This window comes from Lichenostomus cassidix, unplaced genomic scaffold, assembly GCF_008360975.1.
Source record: "Lichenostomus cassidix isolate B80296 unplaced genomic scaffold, HeHo_3.0 HiC_scaffold_169, whole genome shotgun sequence".
Classification (NCBI taxonomy): domain Eukaryota; kingdom Metazoa; phylum Chordata; class Aves; order Passeriformes; family Meliphagidae; genus Lichenostomus; species Lichenostomus cassidix.
The window spans coordinates 1-6,555 of NW_028147907.1; the positions used below are offsets into that span (position 1 = coordinate 1).

The 6,555-nt window shown below is 50.3% G+C and overlaps 1 pseudogene; it reads left to right on the forward strand.

The window, feature by feature from the left end:
• Positions 1–329: 329 nt before the first annotated feature.
• On the forward strand, positions 330–1,265 carry LOC146420563 (uncharacterized; annotated as a pseudogene).
• The last annotated feature ends 5,290 nt before the right edge of the window (positions 1,266–6,555 follow it).

Genomic DNA, 6,555 nt, shown 5'->3' on the forward strand with positions numbered 1-6,555 from the left:
TTTTGTTAGTAATATTACCCAACCTGCTAGAGAAGTAGAGGATGAAGCTTCCTGGCTCCTCACCTATTTCTTTCCCTGTAAATCTGGTATAGCACCTTTTGAAAATGTTCAGTTTCCCGTGGATGTTAAAGAGGCCATTAACCTAGTAGTAGAGGTGTTTTACCTGGCAACTTCCCTATATATGGTGTTCTGCTTTTCCAGAATGAGGGCTGAGAGGCCAAGAGGGGCTGAGCAGGAGCAGACACCTGCCCCAGATGTAGGAAAATTTGAATGGTGTGGAGTATGGGAGGACATAGGTAAAACTTTAAAGAAATTCTCTGACCCAATAGATTGGGAGTCTTCCCCCTGGACAAATCCCGAGACCAGCTGAGGTGAGGAAGTATCTCAAAGAGAAATGCAGTGACAACTGTAGTGCAATATGTTGGGCCCTGGCATATGCTTATTGTACATTGTCAAATGCTATAGAACAAAAAGACAAGAAGCCTAAGCCAGTGGCAGTTGCTCCTGTTACAAGAAGCAAGAAAACCCAAGTCAAGACTGATCGCCCAGGTGATGGCAGGGAGGGATCCTCAAAGTCAGCAACTGAGTCAGAGATCATTGTCGAATCCACGACTGTGAGAGACCTTCGCAGCCTAAGAAAAGATTATGTCCAACGAGATAATGAATCTATAATTAGTTAGTCTGTCTTTAGGATGCTGCAGGTGACGTTACACTTCTAGACGGTACTGAGGCAAGGCATTTGGGAACCGTGTCACGTGACCCACATATCAACCGAATGGCACGGGATGGGCTGACTCTGACAGCCTCTGGAGGCGAGTTTTCAAAGGTGCGAGGGAAACATACCTATGCCCCGAAGATGTCTATATACAACAAACTCTGTGGAAGACCATAGAACAAGGGATTCAACACTTGAGAGAAGCGGCAGTGGTAGAGATTGTCTTCCCAGAGGACATAGCAAACCCAGCCCTGCTTGTGGATCCAGATGTGGTAGAATGTACACCTGTGATGTGGCAGAAACTCGTATGACTTGGGCCACCAGAATACGCTTCTGCTTTAGCAATGATGAAGCAAGATAACGGGCATGAGACCGTGAGACCGTGCTTGATATGGCAAGGAAGCTCCAAACGTATGCAAATGCTGTGCATGGTCCAACGAATGCAAGAATCTCAGCTATGGAAACACGTCTGCTGAAACTAGAAGATAAAATAGAGGAGAATCATGAGAAACTCAGTAAGGAGAGTAAAGAGGGCCTTCTCCAAATCTCGGCAATTGTCCTGGGTTGCAATATAGATGTAGTTAAGTATTCTATTACCACCAGCTGTGGGCCATTAGCTGTTATCACCTGCTAATGACCCACCCCGGATGACAGGCAATGGGCCATCCGTTAGCTGTTACCAACTGCTAATGACCCACCCCCGCATGACAGGCAATGGGCCATCAGGGACCCACCGTGTGACTCATGGACTTATCTCATCCCATTGTGAGATGCTCTGCCGAGGAGGGAGGAGCCAGGTGTTCCCACCTGGATATAACCTGGCCTTGGAACTGCCTGAGCTAGCCCTGTCTACTGGGTTCCCAGAAGACCAGAGCTACCACTGGATCTTCAGCTGGAGACTAGACCTTCACAGGATCACCACTTCAACTGGACTACTTCAGCTGGACTGCTACTACCACCCTAACAGGGTGTTAGGTTGTATCTGACTTTGTCAGTGCTTTTCCTTGTATTATTTCACTTATTTTTAATTTCAATCTTGACTTGTGATCTCCCACTGGTTTGTTTTCAAACCAATACATATTTTGGCGCCCAACGTGGGGCACGACCTGGGGAAACTCAGAAATCCTATCACCATGATGGTGCTTATCTATATGGGTGCTGTATCTCGCTCTCTATATCTTTCCTCAAATGGGAAACTATCTGCCCGTCGTATTGCTCTTGTTACGATCAGGGCATGGCATGAAAATTGCTCTATTGGTTTATTATGCCTATTGCATATTAACCTGTGAGGCGATGAACACCATTCAGTATATTTACTCGACTTTGTCTGCCTGGCCTAACCTGAGCTGCTCCGTCTGGGACCTCCTCAGCAATCGCACCCACCCTCTGGGGCTAGGAGGAGAGAGCGGTTTCTTCCAGCATTTCAGGCCAGGCACAGCCATCTTTGACAATATTGAGTTTTCTCTGGATGCTAGGGATGGCATAATGTTTTTGTCAGTTCTGTTCTCTTTGACCAGCACTGTGTACCTCATGCTGAGAAACAGAACAATACTTGGTGTTGTACAGCGTCTTCTCGAAGAGGAGGAGAAAAGAAACAAGTCAGCAGGCACCACGTCCACGCAAAGTGCTACCAAGAGGAAAGGAACCAAACAAGCAGTCAATGTCTCAACACAGACCATTGCCGAATCAGAACAGCCAAAGCCAGTAGCGGTTGCCCCCATCCAGAAAAAGAAATCCAAGAGCAAATCAGTCCGCACAGCGACTGATGAGGATGCGGCAGGACCATCCCACCAAGCAGAAGAGACAGAACCGGAGATCATCACTCGCTCTCTATCCCTGGGGGAGCTGCGTGACCTACGGAGAGAATTCACCCGGCAGGCGAATGAATCCATCTTAACCTGGCTGCTCCGCATCAGGGACGCTGCAGCTAATGACACCATTCTGGATGGAAGTGAGGCCAGGCAACTGGGATCCCTGTCTCAGGATGTGGTCATTGACCAGGGGATTGGGAAAACCCAGGAAACTCTCAGCCTCTGGCGGCGATTGCTGGCGAGTGTACGGGACAGATACCTTTGCAAAGAAGACCTCCAGATGCACCAAAGAAAATGGAACACAATAGAACAAGGTATCCGATGCCTGAGGGAATTGGCCGTGCTAGAGATCATTTTCTCGGACAAAGAGATTCCCCAAGAACCCAGATAATGTCCAGTGCACTTCACAAATGTGGCTAAGATTCGCGCGGCTCGGACCAGAGATATACTCTCGTTACCTGGCAACACTACAGTGGAGGGAAGGCGAAGACCAGGTGGGCGTGTTAACAAACAAACTGAGAATTTACGAGGACACTGTCACCGCTCCACTACGCACCCAGGTCTCATCAGTGGAAACAAACCTGGCCGAGCAAGTCCGGAGCTTGATTGAAGAGAGCCTCCAGAAACAAAGGAAAGAGTTCAAAGAAGGATTTTTCCATGTCACACCGAAACCAACCAGAGTCTCTGCCATCAGGAGCAGACGTCCCCCAGCCAGGGAAAGAAGACAAACCCCGCAACATGACCTCTGGTTTTTCCTGCAGGAGCATGGGGAAGACATGAGAAAGTGGGATAGGAAACCCACCTCCTCCTTAGCAGCCCGGGTACGTGAATTGAAAAAGGAAACATCCACTTCAGGAGGCTCATCTAGGTACAACACTGCCCCAGTCTCTTGTGGACAGAACTCCAGACAGAATGGAAGTGATAATATGACTGATCCTCTTGAAGGGACCTCAGGAACACATTTACAGGAGAAGAACATCGTGCACCAAAAACAGGATTAGAGGAGCCCTGCCTCTAGCCAGGTAGAGGAAAGGGATAATCGGATCTATTGGACTGTGTGGATCCGATGGCCGGGCACGTCTGACCCACAAAGATACACGGCTTTGGTTGACACCGGCGCTCAGTGCACCCTGATGCCATCCAGGTATGTGGGGACCGAATCCATTTCCATTTCTGGGGTGACAGGAGGATCCCAGCAGCTGACTGTACTGGAAGCTGAAGTGAGTTTAACTGGGAACGAGTGGCAGAAACACCCCATTGTGACTGGTCCAGACGCCCCATGCATCCTCGGCATAGATTATCTCAGGAGTGGATATTTCAAAGACCCAAAGGGACATCGCTGGGCTTTTGGGATAGCAGCTGTAGAGACGGAAGACATAAGACAACTGAATACCCTGCCCGGTCTCTCAGATAACCCATCTGCTGTAGGACTACTGAGAATTGAAGAACAGCGGGTACCAATTGCTACAGCAACAGTGCACCGCCGGCAATACCGCACTGACAGAGACTCTGTGGCCCCCATCCATAAGATGATTCGGGAACTGGAGAGCCAAGGGGTGGTCAGCAAGGCTCACTCACCCTTTAACAGCCCTATATGGCCGGTGCGTAAGTCCAGTGAAGAATGGAGACTGACAGTGGATTACCGTGGCCTGAATGAAGTCACACCACCACTGAGTGCTGCTGTACCGGACATGTTGGAACTTCAGTATGAGCTGGAATCCAAGGCAGCAAAGTGGTATGCGACCATTGATATTGCCAATGCCTTTTTCTCCATTCCTCTGGCAGCAGAGTGCAGGCCTCAGTTTGCTTTCACCTAGAGAGGTGTGCAGTACACATGGAACCGACTGCCCCAGGGGTGGAAGCACAGTCCCACCATCTGCCATGGACTGATCCAGGCTGCTCTGGAAAAGGGTGAGGCTCCAGAACATCTGCAGTATATTGATGACATCATTGTGTGGGGGGACACAGCAACGGAAGTATTTGGGAAAGGAGAGAAAATCATCAGAATTCTCCTGGAAGCCGGTTTCGCCATCAAGAAGAGCAAAGTCAAGGGACCTGCCCGAGAGATCCAGTTCCTGGGAGTAAAGTGGCAAGACGGACGGCGTCAAATTCCTTCTGAGGTCATCAATAAGATCATCGCGATGTCTCCACCAACCAACAAGAAGGAGACACAAGCCTTCCTAGGCGCCATAGGCTTTTGGAGAATGCACATCCCTGAGTACAGCCAGATCGTGAGTCCTCTCTACCTCAAAACCCGCAAGAATTCCACTGGGGCCCTGAACAGCAGCAAGCCTTCACCCAGATCAAACAGGAGATCGCTCATGCAGTAGCCCTTGGACCAGTCAGGGCAGGACCAGAGGTAAAGAATGTGCTTTACTCTGCAGCCGGGAGCCATGGTCTGTCCTGGAGCCTTTGGCAGAAGGTGCCTGGCGAGACCCGAGGTCGACCACTGGGATTCTGGAGTCGAAGTTACAGAGGGTCTGAAGTCAATTACACTCCCAACGAGAAAGAAATCTTGGCAGCTTACGAAGGAGTCCAAGCCGCCACAGAAGTGATCGGCACAGAAACACAACTTCTCCTTGCACCCCGACTGCCAGTGCTGGGGTGGATGTTCAAGGGAAGGGTTCCCTCTACCCACCATGCCACTGATGCCACGTGGAGCAAATGGATTGCCCTCATCACACAGCGCGCCCGTAGTGGAAACCCAAATCGCCCTGGGATTCTGGAAATTATAACAAACTGGCCTGAAGGTGAGACTTTTAAATTATCTTCAGAAGAAGCAGAGGAGCAAGTAGCACGTGCCGAGGAAGCACCCCCGTATAACGAGCTGCCGGAGAGTGAAAGACGCTATGCCCTCTTCACTGATGGTTCCTGCCGAATTGTAGGCGCAGATCGGAAATGGAAAGCTGCAGTATGGAGCCCCATACGACAAGCTGTACAGGCTACCGAGGGACAAGGTGGATCGAGTCAGGTCGCAGAGCTTAAAGCCATCCAACTGGCTTTGGATATTGCCGAACGAGAGAAATGGCCAAGGCTTTATCTCTACACCGACTCTTGGATGGTAGCCAATGCACTGTGGGGATGGTTAGATCGCTGGAGAAAGGCTAACTGGCAGCACAGAGGAAAACCCATCTGGGCCGCTGAGATTTGGCAGGACATCGCCGCCCGGGCAGAAAAGCTGACTGTGAAAGTTCGACACGTGGATGCACATGTACCTAAGAGTCGGGCTAATGAAGAGCATCGTAACAATGAGCAGGTGGACCGAGCTGCCAAGGTGGAAGTGTCACAGGTGGATCTGGACTGGCAGCACAAAGGAGAATTATTTCTAGCTCGTTGGGCCCATGATGCCTCTGGTCATCAAGGGAGAGATGCGACATACAGGTGGGCTCGTGACCGAGGGGTGGACTTGACCATGGACAACATCTCACAGGTCATCCACAGCTGTGAGACTTGCGCTGCAATCAAACAGGCCCAGCGGGTGAAGCCTCTGTGGTATGGTGGACGATGGTCAAAGTACAGGTATGGGGAAGTATGGCAAGTTGACTACATCACACTTCCCCAAACCCGCCAAGGAAAGCGCTACGTGCTGACCATGGTGGAAGCAACCACGGGATGGTTAGAGACCTACCCTGTGCCTCATGCTACTGCCCGGAACACCATCTTGGGTCTGGAAAAGCAAGTCCTGTGGAGACATGGTACCCCTGAGAGAATCGAGTCTGACAATGGAACCCATTTCAGGAATGGCCTCATAAGCACCTGGGCTAGAGAACACGGAATTGAATGGATATACCATATCCCCTATCATGCACCAGCTGCCGGGAAAGTTGAACGGTGCAACGGACTACTTAAGACAACTTTGAAGGCACTTGGCGGGGGAACCTTCAAAAATTGGGAACTGAACTTAGCAAAGGCCACCTGGATGGTTAACACAAGGGGTTCTATCAATCGAGCCGGTCCTGCAGAGTCCGAACCTTTGCACACAGTGGATGGAGATAAAGTCCCTGTGGTACACGTAAGAGGTTTTTTAGG